At 42.7% G+C, this 20,048-nt stretch overlaps 1 long non-coding RNA gene across 2 annotated transcripts in view; it reads right to left on the bottom strand.

The window, feature by feature from the left end:
• Positions 1-1,932: 1,932 nt before the first annotated feature.
• The window catches only part of LOC101904718 (uncharacterized), a 67,530-nt gene continuing 49,414 nt past the window's right edge, over positions 1,933-20,048 (bottom strand). The window contains exons 4-5 of one of the 2 annotated variants that reach the window (XR_009494037.1): positions 3,825-4,041; positions 1,933-3,385 (exon numbers count right to left, since the gene is read on the bottom strand). This is a non-coding gene — a long non-coding RNA (uncharacterized lncRNA). Of the gene's footprint in view, positions 4,042-20,048 lie in introns of both variants that reach the window. The other variant, XR_805845.4, reaches the window with a different exon arrangement.

Here is a 20,048-nt window from a genome sequence, read left to right as displayed (position 1 = left end):
CAACTGTTGAGGGTCATCTGTGTTTTTCTCTTGGCCTTGGTTACCAGGAAACTCAAACAAATACAGTGTTCTTTCTCTAAGTTACTTTCTCACTGTTGTCTGGAAATACCGGATTTCTCTGTTCATTTGGCATAATCTCTGATTTTTTTCCCCAGCTTTATTAATATGTAACTGACATATTGTACTGTGTAAGCCTAAGTTGTACAAAGTGATGATTTGACATAGTGTGAAAAGATGACCACGATAAGATTAGGTGTCTGTCGCCTCCCGTAGTAACCACTTTTGTATTTACATGTGATGGGAACTTTAAGGTCTACTCTCCTAGCAACTTTCAAGTGTATGATACAGTACTGTTAACGACAGTCACCGTGCTATGCTTTAGATCCCCGGAGCTTAGCTATCTTCTAACTGGAGATCTGTACTCTCGGACCACCTTCACTCAATTCCCACCCACCCCCGCCCCGGCAGCTATCACGCTACCCCAGGTTTCCATGAGTTTGTAACCTCTGAACTTTTAAATCCTCAATTCTCCTGTTCTACTTTATGACTATTTCTTATACCATTAAGAATCGCTTTGGAACCGAGTAGTAGTCACAGTCTCTATCTTCATGTATTCTTTGTGAAAAGGAAGTCAAGATAAATCTAACATTTCCCAGTCCAGACGCTAGAAACAAGTGTCATGAACTCATGAATCAAGAGTACAAACAGTAATGTTAACAAAGAAAAAGGTCTATTTTTCAGGGTCAACAAAATCTTGAATTATTCTGATTTAATACTTTAAGCTCCAAGATTATTCTGATGTTCATTTCCATAACTATAGCCAGTTTTTTTCTTTTTACTATGAAAGTCTCAAACATACCCAAAGTTGAAAACCTCCCTGGGCCCATTTGCCAGCTTAAAAGTTCAAATCATCAGCGCTTTCCTAATATTGTGTCACATTTCGTGTCGGTTTCTATTGTTCAGTTGCTCAGTCATGTCTGATTCTGTGACCCCATGGACTGCAGCACGCCAAGCTTCCCTGTTCTTCACCATCTCCCAGACTTTGCTCAAACTCATGTCCACTGAGTCAGTGATGCCATCCAACCATCCCATTCTCTGTCGCCCCCTTCTCCTCCTGTCTTCAATCTTTCCCAGCATCAGGATCTTTCCTAATGAGTCAGCTCTTCACATCAGGTGACCAAAGTATTGGAGCATGTCTTTCCAATGAATATTCAAGGTTGATTTTCTTTAGGATTGACTAGTTTGGTCTTCTTGCCGTCTAGGGGACTCTCAAGAGTCTTCTCCACACATTTAAAAACAGTTTAAAGCGAATTTCTAAATCATGTTTTTAACATACGTACATACATATATTTTTAGCATAACCACCATGCCATTAGCACATCTTTAAAAATTAAAAATATTTTTTAATATCGTCTTATTGGAAAAGACACTGATGCTGGGAAAGACTGAGGGCAGGAGAAGAAAGGGGTAACAGAGAATGAGATGGTTGGTTAGCATCACTGACTCAATGGACACAAGTTTGAGCAAACTCAGGGAGATGGTGAAGGACAGGGAAATCTGATGTGCTGCCATCCATAGGATCGCAAAGAGTCAGACACAAGTGAACAATAACAATATTCATTCGATAATCAAATGTCTCTAGTTTTCACAAAAATCTCTTTTTACAGCCAGTTTGTTCCAATCAGAGTCCCCTGTAAGCTCTACACTCTGTATGCAGTTGTTATGTTGGAGATATTCTTACATATCATGACTTTCTATAGTCTGGAACGAGACATGTAAGGATGTAAAAGCATTCTCTTTGATGATGTGACTCATTACAAATGCTACAGAAAACATCACAAAGCAGTTTCCTTTTTAGCCTAAATATTGCACCACACAAGTGTAGGGGAGGAAAAAGCTTTCCTGGCCCTTCCTAGAGTCCCTGATTGGATGTGAAAATCAAATTGACAAAGACAGATCAATAGAAGCAAAGCATATCAATTTATTTAATGTAAGTTTTACATGACTTGGCAACCTTTATAAGGAAATTAAGGCCCAAAAGAACGATTTAACTTGAGTGTTTCTATGCTGGGTTTAATGAAGAATGGGCAGCATGGAAACATGCCAGGACAAAGGCTACGAGCTAAGAGTAGGTAAGTGGGAGAAACAGCAAGGGCTGTGTGTGTGGAACCTTCTCGGCGTCCCTCGGTCTTGGCGATAATGATGCTCTTCTCCTGCAGGTAGAGGAAGGGCACCTCTCTCAGGAGGGTCCATGATCGGCTCTTGGGGAAGGTCCCAGAGTTCTTCCTGAACCTGCTGTTTCCTCAAATCCCTTCATCACCTTAAAGTATTCAATATGCCAATATTCAAATATGTGCCATATTTGAGGGTGGTCTGTGGAGAATCCCATGGAACAGAAGAGCCTGGTGGGCTCAGTCCTTAGGGTCTCAAAGAGTCAGGCATGACTGAAGTGATGAAGCACATTCACATTAGCACATTAGTCCTAAGCCTTATCATGAGAAAATAAAAAATCCTGTTATTACAATTATGCACTCTTTTTAAACAGCCAACAGAGTGCACAGTGAATTTCATATTTTCTTTTTATCATGATGTGATATCAAGGCCACTTCTGTTTTACTAGAGTCTGCATAATTCTCATTTGTAATCGGTGCATATCATTTCACCTTCTTGGCCACTATTCTACTGCTTTAGCCATTTTGGAGCCCTGGCTGGATCCATCAGGGGATGGAAGGGGGATTGCTAGCCAAGGTTGGAAATTTTTGTCCCCCACCCCCAGGCTTTTGGCCCCCTATATTGCTTTTAGCCCCATTGGTTATGGGTCTATGGGGGCTTCCCAGGTGGCTCAGTAGTAAGGAACCTGCCTGCCAATGCAGGAGACATAAGAGACTCAGGTTTGATGTCTGGGTCAGGAAGATCCCCTGAAGGAGGGCATGGCAGCCTACTCCAGTATTCTTGCCCGGAAAATCCCATGGATGGAGAAACCTAGCGGGCTACAGTGCATGGAGTCGCAAAGAGTCAGACGTGACTGAAGTTACTTAGCATGCACGCAGTGGGGGTCTATGGAGGTGAGGAGGAAGAACGCGAGAGTGGTGGCAGGGAGTTGAGGGAAGCTGGCCATTTTCCCAGGATGTACCTGAGAGGTTTGCTTCCCTTCTGTCCTCTGGGATGAGGTACCCTCTCCCTGAAGGACCAGCTGGAGAAACCACGTATTCACCCCTCCTCTGAGACCAGTCGTGGTTAGAGAAGAGACCAAATCTGCCAGCTTGTGTGTCCATGACAAGCTTGGAGGGTTCAGGCCCCAAGCGGCAAGGAATAGGTGGGACCACGATCACTCCAGTTCTGTCCCCAGTGAGGACAAATGGGTGATGGACATGGAGTTCAGGACCTACAGAAAATCAAAGTTCTTAATGTTAAATAACATGGTGTCTTTCTTTTTCTCTCTCTCTTTCTTCTTTCATTGGAGTATGGTTAACTTACAGTGCTGTGCTAATTTCTGCATTATAGCAAAGTGACTTAGTTATGCAGATACTTTTGTTTTTATTTTCTTTGCCATTATGGTTTATCCCAGGACATTGAATACAGTTCCCCGTGCTCTACAGGAGGATCTTGTTGTTTATCCACTGTCTATATAAAATAGCTTGCATCTGCTAACCCCAAACTTCCAGTCCATCCCTCTCCCAACCCTGCAGTCCCTTGGCAACCAAAAGCCTGCGCTCTGCATCTGTGAGTCGGTTTCTACTTTGTAGACAGGTTCATTGTGTTATATTTTAGATTCTACATGCAAGTGATGTCATGTGGTATTCGTCTTTCTCTATCTGACTTACTTCACTTAGTTGGATAATCTCTAGGTCTATCCAGGTTGCTACAAATGACATTATTTCATTCTGTTTATGGCTGAGTAGTATTCCATTGTATGTATGCACCACATCTTCTTCAACCCTTCATCTGTCTATGGACATAAATAATGCAATATCTTCTCTATCATTAGTTGATCATCTTAGAATAATCCTGTGCCCAAAGGCTGGTTTCGCCAGGTGTGATCTGTAGGAAAAAAAAACAAAACCAAAAACCACTATCATCTCATTTGTTGTGGCAAATGATGCATCCCACATAAAACAAGGATCACAATCTGGGTGCCTTGTGACCACAATTGTAAATAATAATACTTTGATAATATTATTTTCATTGTCATCAAAAAAAGGATTTTCTAGGAATATTTATGTGTGTTTAGATATTTGGGGGGTTGAAATCAATCTTGAATTAAACATTTTTTAGAAAGAGATAAAGAGGGGGAGAGAGAGATATTGTTTGTCAAAACAGTGATACTAACCACCAGGAGGCGAATATAAATACAAGGCTCAGATGAAGCCATTTTTAAGCACCAGTCACAGAGGTTTTAAACAGCAGCAATTACATCAAAGAGAGAAACACTGAAAACAATTTTGTTGCACACCAAGTTCTTCAAATGCAACCTCTCAGACATAGCTCCATAACCCTGTTTTAACGAAAGGAACCTTGACAACAGAATTAATCAAGCCAACAATTCAGTTGGGAAGGACCTGCCAACTGAAGCTCCCAGAGATGAGGTCGGATGTAGGGAGACCACTGGAACAGCAGTACCCTGTGGGGGCTGCTTTTGCTGCTAAGTCGCTTGTCGTGTCCAACTCTGTGCGACCCCATAGATGGCAGCCCACCAGGCTCCGCAGTCCCTGGGATTCTCCAGGCAAGAACACTGGAGAGGGTTGCCATTTCCTTCTCCAATGCATGAAAGTGAAAAGTGAAAGTGAATTCGCTCAGTCGTGTCCACTCTTCCTGACTCCATGGACTGCAGCCCACCAGGTTCCTCTGCCCATGGGATTTTCCAGGCAAGAGTACTGGAGTGGGGCCCTGTGGGGGAGGGGCTCAGAATTCTTGCACCTTAATATTTTGAATCTGCCAAAGCTCGAGCAATGAGTAAAAGCCTTAGAAGTCACCTCACGACATCGTTTTGATTTCCAAAGCGGTGACGAACTGTATCACTTGCAGTATCAGCATAACTGAGCCAGCATCGTTAAGAAGTCTGAGCAAGGCACACAGCTGGCACATTGTGCGTTCAGATTGACGCGCTTCCAGCCGCGAGTGTCCCTGATGTTTGTGCGGGAAAACCAAGCCCTGTCACAGAGTCTGCGAGACGACGCTTATCTGACAGCTCTGGGAAGTGCAAAGCCAAGCACGAAGGAAAGAAATATGTTCCCAACAGTAAGTAGCAGATGTTCTTAGATCAAATATTTCTGTGAAAAACTATAGAAGAATCAACTGATGAAACAGCAGAGGATATTTTCAAGGCTTACATCATGGTTTAAAAAAAAGAGAGAGAGAGGAAGAAGAAATCTCTTGAGCTCAGCTACCTTGGCTTCTTCATCTGTAGAGGGAGGGTGGGGGCTTCTGCTAGTGGTAAAGAACCAGCCTGCCAACACAGGAGGAGTAAGACACGTGAGTTCGATCCCTGGGTTGGGAAGATCCCATGGATGAGGGTATGGCAACCCACTCCAGTGTTCTTGCGGGGAGAATCCCACGGACAGAGGAGCCTGGAGGGCTACAGTTCATGGCACCGCAGAGTCTGACACGACTGAAGAGACTTAGCACACAGGCAGGCAGAGGGAGTGTGGAGGTTACATCGCTCCTTCAACCACGGCTCTCAGTGTGGTTCTGGGCAGAGGCAGGTATGTGGTTCCAGAAGGAAGTGTTTTACTACCAGACATGGATCAGAGGTATTAGCACTAAAGCAAAGACGCAGAAGCAGAAGATAAAAAGTCAAAAAAAAAAAAAAAAAGGTGGGGGGAGAAAGCAAGAAACAGTGAGGCGTGGTCACCCCTAGGAAAAGTGAAAATATTGTCTCAAACATAACCCTCTTGGCTACTGCTAAAACGCCATGGCATGTGAAATTTTTGCAGAGTTGGGGTGAAAAAAAATCAAGAATCCCACAAACCTGGCATTCAAACCAAAACACTTTTGCAATCTTTTTTTAAAAAAATATTTATTTTTTTAGCTGGACTGGGTCTTAGTTGTAGCATGTGGGATCTAGTTCTCTGACCAAGAATAATTTAACCAGGGCCCCTGGAACTGGGAACATGGGTTTTAGGCATTGGACCACCAGGGAAGTCCCCATTTTTGCATTCTTCCGGCCCTTTCTACCTCCGGGCCTGATCTACCTACTACATGTCACCCAGTCTTGAAACTCGGACCCTTCCTTCAAGAACCCTCTCTCTCTCTAAGCCTGGGAGTGTTGGAGATATTACCAAGGATGCAATGGCCCTGTGAGGACCCACTGGTGACCCACACATGGCCATCTTTCTGGTCCTTCTTTCTTGTCCTTCTTCCCTTCTCCATCCAGTGGAAACCGAGGCTTCTCTCCCTCATCCCTGCTCCATCTCTGAACCTGTGCGTCCAAACAGGTGCAGGGGCTCAGCTCACCTGCTTGCTGTTTGTCAGGAGCATTGTCCTGGAGGCCCTTACAGTTGTGGATAACAAAGCACTCTGCTTGCTCCCTTGTTTTTTACAGTGCATTTTGTCACTGCCAGCTCCACAGTTAAGCTTTGCTGCTGCTGCTGCTGCTGCTAAGTCGTTTCAGTCGGGTCCAACTCTGTGCGACCCCATAGACAGAAGCCCACCAGGCTCCCCCGTCCCTTGGATTCTCTAGGCAAGAACACTGGAGTGGGTTGCCATTTCCTTCTCCAATGTGTGAAAGTGAAAAGTGAAAGTGAAGTCGCTCAATCGTGTCCGACTCTTAGCCACCCGATGGACTGTAGCCTACCGGGCTCCTCCATCCATGGGATTTTCCAGGGAAGAGTACTGAAGTGGGTTGCCGTTGCCTTGGCCAAAGTAAATTTGGCATCTATTTGGAAAGAGAGAGACTGGGAAGCTTACCTATCCCCTGTCCCTGCCGTGTTTGGATTTTGCCTCTGTTATTCCCACCTCCGCGTATCTGTTATTCCCACCTCCGTGTATCTGGGACTGCTAATAAGCCGCACCTGCAGAATTGGCCCTGCCCCAGTGCTGAATTCTGCGAGAGGCAGAACACTTGCTGAGATGCCCAACCACATGTCCTTTGTTGTACTGAGGTGAGATTATAATTAACTGGCCTCCCAGGCCTGAGACTCAGAAGCTCACTGGCCATCACTGGTGTTCTGAATTGTTCTCCAAGTGTCTTTCTACAACAGCACCCCCATCACTCAGCTTCTCAAATCAGAAACACGAGGACAGGGGGGTCACCTTTTTCAGTTTCCACTTCTTCAAGGCTCTGCCTTCCATGGGATCAAACACTTGGTCTGCCTCTGGGACATTCTCAAACCTGCTCCACATTTTTCTGACTCCAGGCACCACCCATGTTCATGTCTCAGCAAAATTACTATGATTGCCTCCTAGTAGGCTTTTCAGACCTTCCTTACTTATCTCAACCTAACAAACTATGTGATATTTTAAATAAACACAAACCTGATCATGTTAATCTTACAGTTTTCCTTCTGTGCTTTCCATTGAGTTTGGCATAGGAGTGGCTTTGCATTTGGGATTGCCTTGATGCTAAAGCTGAAATTCCAGTCCTTTGGCCACCTCATGCGAAGAGTTGACTCATTGGAAAAGACTCCGATGCTGGGAGGGATTGGGGGCAGGAGGAGAAGGGGACGACAGAGGATGAGATGACTGGATGGCATCACCGACTCGATGGACATGAGTTTGAGTGAACTCCGGGAGTTGGTGATGGACAGGGAGGCCTGGCGTGCTGCGATTCATGGGGTTGCAAAGAGTCAGACACGACTGAGTGACTGAACTGAACTGAACTGAACTGGCTTGGAACACTTTGCCCAAGCTATTTATATGACTTGATAGCATCTTTGCTCAAGTATAATTCTGACCACCGTACATAAAACTGTAGCTCCCATACCTCTTATTCCCCATGTTCTTTCCATCTCTCTATATAATTTCTCACCATCTGACCTACTAGAACTTTTTTTTTAATTTAAGTATAGTTGATTTAAAATATTATGTTAGTCTCAGGTGTACAATGAAATAATTCAATTCAGTTCAGTTCAGTTCAGTCACACAGTCGTATCCGACTCTTTGCAACCCCATGGACTGCACCACACCAGGCCTCCCTGTCCATCCCCAACTCCTGGAGCTTGCTCAAACTCATGTCCATTGAGTCAGTCATGCCATCCAACCATCTCATCCTCAACCCATCTTATTATCTCTCCTTGCTATTCTTTGGAACACTGCATTCAAATGGGTATATCTTTCTTTTTCTCCTTTGCTTTTCACATCTTTTCTTTTCTCAGCTATTTGTAAGGCCTCCTCGGATAACCATTTTGCCTTTTTGCATTTCTTTTTATTGGGGATGGTCATGATCACTGCCTCCTGTACAATGTCGTGAACCTACGTCCATAGTTCTTCAGGCACTCTGTCTACCAGATCTAATCCTTTGAATCTATTTCCCACTTCCACTGTATAATCATAAAGGATTTGATTTAGGTCATACCGGAATGGTCTAGTGGCTTTCTGTGCTTTCTTCAATTTAAGTCTGAATTTGGCAATAAGGACTTCATGATCTGAGCCACAGTCAGCTCCCGGTCTTGTTTTTGCTGACCGTATAGAGCTTCTCCATCTTTGGCTGCCAAGAATATAATCAATCAATTCAATTATACATATATATATTTTTTTCAGATTCATTTCCATTATAGGTTGTTATAAGACATTGAATATAGTTTCCTATGTTGTACAGTAGACCCTTATTGTTATATCTATTTTATATATAGTAGTGTGTATCTATTAATCTCAAACTCCAAATTCTTCCCTCCCCTCCTTTTCCCCTTGGGTTGCCATAAGTTTTTTTCCTATGTCTGCGAGTCCATTCCTGTTTTGTAAATAAGTTCATTTGTATCATTTTTTTAGATTCTACATGTAAGTGATACAGTGGGGTATGTGCTTTTCTCTGACTGACTTCACTTAGTGTGACAATCTCTAGGTCCATCCATGTCGCTGCAAATGGCATTATTTCATTCCTTTTTATGGCTGAGTAATATTCCATTGTGTATATACCACAACTTCTTTACCCGTTCATCTGTTAATGGACACTTAGCTTGTTTCTACGTCTTGACTATTTAAATAGTGCTGTTGTGAACATGGTGTGCATGTATCTCTTCAAATTAGAGATTTTGTCATTTCAGATATATGCCAGGAGAGGGGTTGCTGGGTCGTTTAGGAACTCTGTTTTCAGTATGATTCTCCGCAGTGGCTGCACCAATTTACATTCCCACCAGCAGTGTAGGAGGGCTCCTTTTCTCCGTGCTCTCTCCAGCGTGTGTTGTTTGCAGACTTGCTGGTGATGGCCATTCTCACTGCCACGAGCACTTCGTTTTCCCCAGTGACTCCCTCTTCCAGTTCATCCTGGGCCCCCAGTGTGAGCTCAGTAAAGCAGATACCTTGTACCTTCTGCTTATTACTCTGGTCTCAATACCTACAGTGATGCATGTCACGTCGTAAGCACACAACAAACAGTCACCAGGTTGAATCAAATCAAGAACTTAGTAGTGAGTGGTGGATCAGGGTTTAAATTCAAGCAATCAGACCCCAGAAATCTTGATACTTGCCATTAATAACCTTCTATGAGCACTTCTAGAAGTGCTCAGTCGCTACAATTGTGTCTGACTCTGTGCAACCCTATGGACTGTAGCCTGCCAGGTTCTTCTGTCTGGGATTCTCCAGGCAAGAATACCAGAGTGGGTTGCCATGCCCTCCTCCAAAGGATCTTCCCGACCCAGGGATTGAACCCAGGTCTCTTATGACTCCTGCATTGGCAGGCTGGTTCTTTACAACTAGTGCCACCAAAAAATCAGTGACAGATCGCAAAAGATATCTCCTGGAGATACACAGGAAACAGGTAGTAAAATGTAATTTTGTAGCATTTATAGTTGAGAATTTTAGATTCCATCAAAAGAAAACACAACTCTGTGAAAATCTATGAAATGGTTTCCAAAATTACTAGAAAATGCTGTGTGGTAAAGTTTGAAAGAGAAACATAAGGCTATTTACTATTTCTGAGGGAGAAAACGTTGAACCTAAGAAAGCAAATAAAGAAAAACAGTAACAAAGGAAAATGCGGTTGACTGCTTGTCTCGAGACAGATACAAATAGAAGAGAGTTCTCCATCATCCTTTCTCTGCTGATGGGGGAGAGGAAAGATCCTCCCTGCCCCTGCAGTGGACAGGTCAAAGGCAATCCATAGATGCTGATGGAAGTGTCAGAAAGATAGAAACAGTTGCAGAAAGTAAGCTCCTCCCCTGGTGGCTCAGAGATAAAGAATCCACCTGCAATGTAGGAGCCTCAGGAGACAACGGGTTGGATCCCTGGTTTGGGAAGGCCCCCTGGAGGAGGGCATGGCAACCCATTCCAGTGTTCTTGTTTGGGAAATTCCATGGATAGAGGAACCTGGAGGGCTACAGTCCATAGCAATCTCCTCCCACCTGAAGGGTTTGAGGGTGGGGGGATGTCATAGAGAACAAATAGCTTATTACTCATTCAGCCAAGAAGCTTAGACATTCCTTTTACAAAGAAACAAACTGACACAGGAAGGCAGAGTTCTCTACCCCAGGGCCTTAAGTCAAAAATTAATAACATTAGAAAACATCCTGACTGTTGTGAAATTTTTTTAGAAGTCCCCTAAATAGCAGTTTGTGAATCTTTATCAAAATTAACAATATACTGACACTATACCCAGCAAATCAGTTTCTTTTTTTTAAATATTTAGTTTTGAAATTTAGTTGATTTACAGTATTGTGTTAATTCCAACATATTTGTTTCTGAGTCACCAACCTTCAGAAATATTTGTCCATTCAGCAGGATGTATGTCTCTAGGATAGTCATTGGAGTCTTATGTGTGACAGTAAAAACCTTGGGGGAATCCAGATACCATCCATAAGGTTGTTGTTATTTTTTGGTTCCTAAGTCATGTCTGACCCTTTTGTGACCCCATGGACTGTAGCCTGCCAGGTTCCTCTGTCCATGGGATTTCCCAGGCAAGAATACTAGAGTGGGTTGCTATCTCAGAAGAGGGCGGGAGTGAGGCACCCCTACCTCCCGCCCTGGAAGAAGAGGAGGATCAGGATGGGTGGAGAGGGGGGGAAAGTGGAGAGGGACGGTCCCTTCCTGTTCAGAATACTCCTGAGTCTTTCAATATTTTCCAACAAGAATGTTTCCATCCATGTATTTTTTAAAGACAAAAATGATAAAGAGAATAAAAGAGAATGAATACATAAAACTCAAAGCTGGTTCTCTAAGGATGGGCTGGAGAGAGCTCTAGTAACTTCCTCAATAAAAGTTATACTTGAAAACCAGAAATGAAAAAAAAAATCTGTGGATATTACATTACATGAGAAGACTGGGCACAGATCAGATCAGTTCAGTCACTCAGTCGTGTCCGACTCTTTGCGACCCCATGAATCGCAGCACGCCAGGCCTCCCTGTCCATCACCAACTCCCGGAGTTCACTGAGACTCACGTCCATCAAGTCAGTGATGCCATCCAGCCATCTCATCCTCTGTCGTCCCCTTCTCCTCCTGCCCCCAATCCCTCCCAGCATCAGAGGCTTTTCCAATGAGTCAACTCTTCACATGAGGTGGCCAAAGGACTGGAGTTTCAGCTTTAGCATCATTCCTTCCTAAGAAATCCCAGGGCTCATCTCCTTCAGAATGGACTGGTTGGATCTCCTTGCAGTCCAAGGGACTCTCAAGAGTCTTCTCCAACACCACAGTTCAAAAGCATCAATTCTTTGGTGCTCAGCCTGCTTCACAGTCCAACTCTCACATCCATACATGACCACTGGAAAAACCATAGCCTTGACTAGACGAACCTTTGTTGGCAAAGTAATGTCTCTGCTTTTGAATATGCTATCTAGGTTGGTCATCACTTTCCTTCCAAGGAGTAAGCGTCTTTTAATTTCATGGCTGCAGTCACCATCTGCAGTGATTTTGGAGCCCAGAAAAATAAAGTCTGACACTGTTTCCACTGTTTCCCCATCTATTTCCCATGAAGTGGTGGGACCAGATGCCATGATCTTCGTTTTCTGAATGTTGAGCTTTAAGCCAACTTTTTCACTCTCCACTTTCACTTTCATCAAGAGTCCTTTGAGTTCCTCTTCACTTTCTGCCATAAGGGTGGTGTCATCTGCATATCTGAGGTTATTGATATTTCTCCTGGCAATCTTGATTCCAGCTTGTGTTTCTTCCAGTCCAGCGTTTCTCATGATGTACTCTGCATAGAAGTTAAATAAACAGGGTGACAACATACAGCCTTGACGAACTCCTTTTCCTATTTGGAACCAGTCTGTTGTTCCATGTCCAGTTCTAACTGTTGCTTCCTGACCTACATACAAATTTCTCAAGAGGCAGATCAGGTGGTCTGGTATTCTCATCTCTTTCAGAATTTTCCACAGTTTCTTGTGATCCACACAGTCAAAGGCTTTGGCATAGTCAATAAAGCAGAAATAGATGTTTTTCTGGAACTCTCTTGCTTTTTCCATGATCCAGCGGATGTTGGCAATTTGATCTCTGGTTCCTCTGCCTTTTCTAAAACCAGCTTGAACATTCACGGTTCACATATTGCTCAAGCCTGGCTTGGAGAATTTTGAGCATTTCTTTACTAGCGTGTGAGATGAGTGCAATTGTGCAGTAGTTTGAGCATTCTTTGGCATTGCCTTTCTTTGGGATTGGAATGAAAACTGACCTTTTCCAGTCCTGTGGCCACTGTTGAGTTTTCCATATTTGCTGGCATATTGAGTGCAGCACTTTCACAGCATCATCTTTCAGGATTTGGAAAGATGGAAATTTGGAAACAGGATTTGGACTGGGCACAATCACATGCAAATAAACTTTAAAGTGTCAGTAAAGAGGCATCTCATTCTCGCTCATGTGTTAAATGAAAAATGTTAATCCAAGGAGAAACATGAATAGATTTTTTAAAGATAAAACAATTTTAAACAAAAATCAAACAATAGAAAAATATTTTTTAAGTATTGCCTCACCCCAAAATTCACTGGGGAATTCATTTAAATTTTCAAGGAAATGAGTCTCCCTTCATAGATTTTTCCAGGCAAAGAAAATGACACTTTTCTTTTTATGTAAGTAAGCTATTTTCTAATATTAATACTTTTGTCAAAGGTAGCATGTTACTAATAGAGTTTCAAATATCCTAAAGTACCTGCAAATAAATTCACAGATACATACAATATTTCAGTTTGTCAGGTAAGTCTTATTCCAGAGAGTCAGAAGCAACATAATTGTAGAAAATCTGTTAACACAAATTTCAGATTAAAAGATAAAAACAGAAAACTAGCAATCAATGCTGGAGAGACATTTAATAAAGTTCAACAATCATTCTTATGGTGGGGGGGCGGATAAAACCTGTCAAGTAACTAAGTACTAGAAGACTATATCTTATACCAAATAGACAATACCGTGCTTTAAGACTGAAGAACCAGAAGCATCTCCAATAAAATCTAAAATGGAATTCTATCATATTCTACTACCTAACGTTGCTCAAGAAAATCTAGCAATAATATGAGGCATAGCTTTTATTAAAAAGACCTCAGAGGACAATATTATCTTTGAGATATGATCGCTTACTTAGAACACTCATCAGCCACAAATTTTAAACTATCACAGCTAATAGGAGAGCCCATAAAAAGGCTGGATTTCAACAATGAACACAAATCAATGATTATAAAATACACTAAGTCTGACTTACAAAAGCAGCCTAAATTGAGGATTCTCAAGATTATGAGTGGCTTATGAACAAGGTTTAGAATGTGGTCTTGCTGGACCTCTATGAACAGGAGGGACTGTGGGAGGGTGGCAGCTTGAAATTGTCACTTCATGATGGCCTTGAGCCCACCAGGACTGTAGCCTGCCAGGCTCCTCTGTCCATGGTATTTCCCAGGCAAGAATAGTGGAGTGGATTGCCATTTCCTTCTCCAGGGGACCTTCCTGATCCAGGGATTAAACCCATGTTTCTTGCATCTCCTGCATTGGCAGGTGGGTTCTTTACCAGTTGAGCCACCAGGGAAGCCCTGAGCCCAAGACAGTATGAACTCTAACAGTTGAAACCTTGGTCATAATTTGAAACCTTTCTCTCTGTTGGCTGTTTTGTTGCCCTCTGTCTGTGGTTCCATAGAGATGATCTCCTCTAAAAGAAAAGAAAATGGTCTGGTCACCCCAAGAAGAGATCAAGGCAAGAAGTGTCTTGCTTGGCCCCCAGAACACTAATCCCAAAAAGCATTTTGTGTGGCCCCCCTGAGTGGAGGGCCACTGCAGAGGGTTGGGGGTGAGGCCTGAGCCCAAGGGCTGGTCCCAGTGGCTCAGCAGGAGAAAAGCCCAGGAGATGACCTGAGCGTTCCTCCCGCATGGCTCTAGGCAAGCTCAGTAACGTCCCGAGATGAGCTTCTCCTACAGGAGGCAACCTGATGCTGGTCCTGCTTCCCCTGTCCAAGCATCAGAGGACCAGTGGCGTGGCTGGGGTGGGGAGCAGAGTATTGCTTTCTTGGTTTCAGGCAGGAAATCTATTCTTGTCCACTGTTGTCTGAAAGAGTGATTTTCAAAACTGTGGGCCATGATCCAGTAGAGGATAGAGAATCTATTTGGTGGGTGTTGAGCAGCATCATTTAAAAAATGAAACTGAATGGAAGAGAAGAGAATTCAGAACGCTGGCTGATTTCACAGATAGCGAGAGCAGTGCTCTTCTGTAACACACTGGTCTCAGTTGTGAGTGTGTGGGCCGACATGATGGAAAAGTATTCATATTATGGGTTGCAAGCATCCTTTGCCTTGGTTTTGGAGGAAGAACTGGGCAAACCCCTATAGATAAGGGGCTCCTGGGAAAGGAGTTACCAGCAATGTAGGAAGCAGGATGCTGTGAGCATGAAGGCAAACACTTCCTTACGTACCTGGAGATACAAAGGCACTCCAGCCAAGCCCTTGGCATCATCCTTGCCTTCCGTTCCTCTCTCATCTCTGCTTCTAAACTGTATGCAAATGATGTCTGGTGCTGTTCAGTCGCTCAGCTGTGTCCAACTCTTTGTGCCTCATGGACTGCAGCACACCAGGCTTGCCTGTTTTTCACCAAATCCCGGAACTTGCTCAAACTCATGTCCATTGAGTTGGTGATGACATCCAACCAGCTCATCCTCTGTCATCCCCTTCTACTCCTGCCTTCAATCTTTCCCAGCATAACGGTTTTTTCAGATAAGTCAGGTCACATCAGGTGGCCAAAGGATTGCAGCTTCAGCATCAGTCCTTCTAATGAATATTCAGGACTGATTTCCTCTAGGATGGACTGGCTGGATCTCCTTGCTATCCAAGGGACTCTTGAGAGTTGGACTTCTCCAACACCACAGTTGAAAAGCATCAAATCTTCAGTGCTCAGCCTTCTTTACGGTCCAATTCTCACATCCATAGAAGGCTACTGGAAAAAACATAGCTTTGACTAGATGGACCTTTGTTGGCAAAGTAACATCTCTGCTTTTTAATATGCTAGCTTTTCATCCAAGAAGCAAGAGTCTTTTAATTTCGTTGCTGCAGTCACCATCTGCAGTGATTTTGGAGCCTAAGGAAATAAAGTCTGTGACTGTGTCCATTGTTTCCCCATCTATTTGCCATGAAGTGATGGGACCAGATGCCATGATTTAGTTTTTGTTTCTTTTTTTTTTAATTGAAGGATAATTGCTTTACAGAATTTTGCTGTTTTCTGTCAAACCTCAACATGAATCAGTCATAGGTATGCATTTATCCTGGAGAATGAAATGGCAACCCACTCCAGTGTTCTTGCCTGGACAATCCCAGGGACGGGGGAGCCTGGTAGGCTGACGTCTATGGGGTCGCACAGAGTCGGACACGACTGAAGTGACTTAGCAGCAGCATGCATTTGTCCCCTCCCTTTTTGAACCTCTCTCCCATCTCCCTCCCCATCCCACCCCTTTAGGTTGATACAGAGACCCTGTTTGAGTTTCCTGAGTCATATAGGAAATTCCCGTTGACTATCTATTTTACATATGGTGATGTAAGTTTCCATGTTACTCTTTCCATACATCTCACCCTCTCCTCCCCTCTCCCCATGTCCATAAGTCTATTCTCTATGTCTGTTTCTCCATTGCTGCCCTGCAAATAAATTCTTCAGTACCATCTTTCTAGGTTCCGTATATATGCATTAGAATACGATATTTATCTTTCTCTTTCTGACTTACTTCACTCTGTATTATAGGTTCTAGGTTCATCCACCTCATTAGAACTGACTCAGATGTGTTCCTTTTTATGGCTGAGAAGTATTCCATTGTGTATATGTACCATAACTTCTTTATCCATTCATCTGTCAATGGACATGTAGGTTGCTTCTATGTTCTCAGTTCAGTTCAGTTGCTCAGTCGTGTCCGACTCTTTGCGATCCCATGAATCACAGCACACAAGGCATCCCTGTCCATCACCAACTCCCGGAGTTCACTGAGACTCACGTCCATCGAGTCAGTAATGCCATCCAGCCATCTCATCCTCTGTCATCCCCTTCTCCTCCTGCCCCCAATCCCTCCCAGCATCAGAGGCTTTTCCAGTGAGTCAACCCTTCGCATGAGGTGGCCAAAGGACTGGAGTTTCAGCTTTAGCATCATTCCTTCCAAAGAAATCCCAGGGCTCATCTCCTTCAGAATGGACTGGTTGGATCTCCTTGCAGTCCAAGGGACTCTCAAGAGTCTTCTCCAACACCACAGTTCAAAAGCATCAATTCTTCGGCGCTCAGCCTTCTTCACAGTCCAACTCTCACATCCATACATGACCACAGGAAAAACCATAGCCTTGACTAGACGGACCTTTGTTGGCAAAGTAATGTCTCTGCTTTTGAATATGCTATCTAGGTTGGTCATCACTTTCCTTCCAAGGAGTAAGCGTCTTTTAATTTCATGGCTGCAGTCACCATCTGTAGTGATTTTGGAGCCCAGAAAAATAAAGTCTGACACTGTTTCCACTGTTTCCCCATCTATTTCCCATGAAGTGGTGGGACCAGATGCCATGATCTTCGTTTTCTGAATGTTGAGCTTTAAGCCAACTTTTTCACTCTCCACTTTCACTTTCATCAAGAGGCTTTTGAGTTCCTCTTCACTTTCTGCCATAAGGGTGGTGTCATCTGCATATCTGAGGTTATTGATATTTCTCCCGGCAATCTTGATTCCAGCTTGTGCTTCTTCCAGCCCAGTGTTTCTCATGGTGTACTCTGCACAGAAGTTAAATAAGCAGGGTGACAATATACAGCCTTGATGTACTCCTTTTCCTATTTGGAACCAGTCTGTTGTTCCATGTCCAGTTCTAACTGTTGCTTCCTGACCTGCATGCAGATTTCTCAAGAGGCAGGTCAGGTGGTCTGGTATTCCAATCTCTTTCAGAATTTTCCACAGTTTATTGTGATCCACACAGTCAAAGGCTTTGGCATAGTCAAAGAGCAGAAATAGATGTTTTTCTGTTCCATGTTCTAGCTATTGTAAATAGTGCTGCAATGACAAATGGGATACATGTGTCTTTTTCAATTTTGGTTTCTTCAGGGTATATGCCTAGGAGTGGGATTGCTGGGTCATATAGTGGTTTTATTCCTAGTTTTTTAAGGAATCTCCATACCATCTTCCATAGTAGCTGTATCAATTTACATTCCCACCAACAGTGCAAGAACATTCCCTTTTCTCCACACCCTCTCCAGCATTTATTGTTTATAGACTTTATGATGATGGCCATTCTGACTGGTGTGAAGTGATATCTCATTGTAGTTTTGATTTGCATTTCTTTAATAATGAGCGATGTTGAGCATCTTTTCATGTGTTTGTTAGCCATCTGTATGTTTTCTTTGGAGAAATGTCTATTTATACCTTTTTCTCACTTTTTGATTGGGTTGTTTGTTTTTCTGGTATTGAGTTGTATGAGCTGCTTGTATATTTTGGAAATTAATCCTTTGTCAGTTATTTCATTTGCTATTATTTTCTCCCATTGTGAGGGTTGTCTTTTCACCTTGCTTAGACTTTCCTTTGCTGTGCAAAAGCTTTTAAATTTAATCAGGTCCCACTTGCTTACTTTGGTTTTTATTTCCATTACTCTAGGAGGTGGGTCATAGAAGATCTTGCTTTGATTTATGTCATCGAGTGTTCAGCCTGTTTTCCTCTAAGAGTTCTATAGTTTCTGGTCTTACATTTAGGTCTTTAATGCATTTTGATTTTATCTTTGTGTATTATCTTGATGTTAGGAAGTGTTCTAATTTTATTCTTTTACATGCAGCTGTGCAGTTTTCCTAGCATCATTTATTGAAGAGGCCATCTTTGCCCCATTGTATATTCTTGCCTCCTTTGTCAAAAATAAGGTGCCCATAGGTGCATGGGTTTATTTCTGGGCTTTCTATCTTGTCCCATTGGTCTGTATTTCTGTTTTTACATTAGTACCATACTGTCTTGATGACTGCAGCTTTGTAGTATAATCTGAAATTAGGAAGGTTGATTCCTCCAGTTTCATTCTTCTTTCTCAAGACTGCTTTGGGTATTCGGGGTCTTTGTGTTTCCATATCAATTGTGAAATTTTTTGTTCTAGTTCTGTGAAAAAATGTCATTGGTAATTTGATAGGGATTGCATTGAATCTGTAGACTGTGTTCAGTAATATAGTCATTTTCATAATATTGATTCTTCCTACCCAGGAACATGGAATATCTCTCTATCTGTTTATATCATCTTTGATTTCATGCATCAGTGTTTTATAATTTTCTGTGTACAGTTCTTTTGTCTCCTTGCTGCTGCTGCTGCTGCTGCTAAATCACTTCAGTCACGTCCAACTCTGTGTGACCCCATAGACGTCAGCCCACCAGGCTCCCCCGTCTCTGGGATTCTCCAGGCAAGAACATTGGAGTGGGTTGCCAGTTCCTTCTCCAATGCATGAAAGTGAAAGAGTGAAAGTGAAGTCACTCAGTCGTGTCTGACTCTTTGCGACCCCATGGACTGCAGCCCATCAGGCTCCTCCTTCCACAGGATTTTCCAGGCAAGAGTACTGGAGAGGGGTGCCATTCCCTTCTCTGTTTTGTCTCCTTAGGTAAGCTTATTCCTAGAAATTTAATACTTTTTGTTGCAATGGTGAATGGATTTATTCCTTAATTTCTTTTTTTGATTTTTCATTGTTAGTACATAGAAATGCAAGTGATTTCTGTGTATTGATTTTGTATCCTGAAACTTTGCTAAATTCACTGATTAGCTCTAGTAACTTTCTTATACTATCTTTAGGGTTTTCTATGCACAGTATCATGTCATCTGCAAACAGTGAGAGCTTTACTTCTTTTATGATCTGGATTCCTTTTATTTCTTTTTCTTCTCTGATTGCTGTAGCTAGGACTTCCAGAACTATGTTGAATAATAGTGGTGAAAGTGGACACCCTTGTCTTGTTCCTGACCTTAGGGGGAATGCTTTCAGTTTTTCACCATTGAGAATAATGTTTGCTGTAGGCTTATCATATATAGCCTTTACTATGTGGAGGTAGGTTCCTTCTATGCCCATTTTTTAAGAGTTTTAATCATAAATGGGTGCTGATTTTGTCAAAGGCTTTTCCTGCATCTATTGAGTTATCATATGATTTTTTATCTTTTAATTTGTTACTATGGTGTATGACATTGATTGATTTGTGTATATTGAAGAATCCTTGCATCCCTGGAATAAATCCAGTTTGATCATGGTGTATGAGCTTTTTGATACACTGCTGAATTCTATTTGCTAAAATTTTGTTGAGGATTTTTGCATCAGTGATATTGGACTGTAGTTTTCTTTTTGGGGTTGTCTTTGTCTGGTTTTAGTATCAGGGTGATGGTGGCCTTGTAGAATGAGTTTGGAAGTGTTCCTTCCTCTGCAACTTTTTGAAAGAGTTTTAGAAGGATAGGCATTAGCTCTCTCTAAATGTTTGATAGAATTCTGTGACGAGCCATCTGGTCCTGGGCTTTTGTTTTTCAGGAGCTTTTCGATCACAG

Source organism: Bos taurus, chromosome 3, assembly GCF_002263795.3.
Source record: "Bos taurus isolate L1 Dominette 01449 registration number 42190680 breed Hereford chromosome 3, ARS-UCD2.0, whole genome shotgun sequence".
NCBI classification, from domain to species: domain Eukaryota; kingdom Metazoa; phylum Chordata; class Mammalia; order Artiodactyla; family Bovidae; genus Bos; species Bos taurus.
This window is presented reverse-complemented; position numbering and strand designations above follow the sequence as displayed.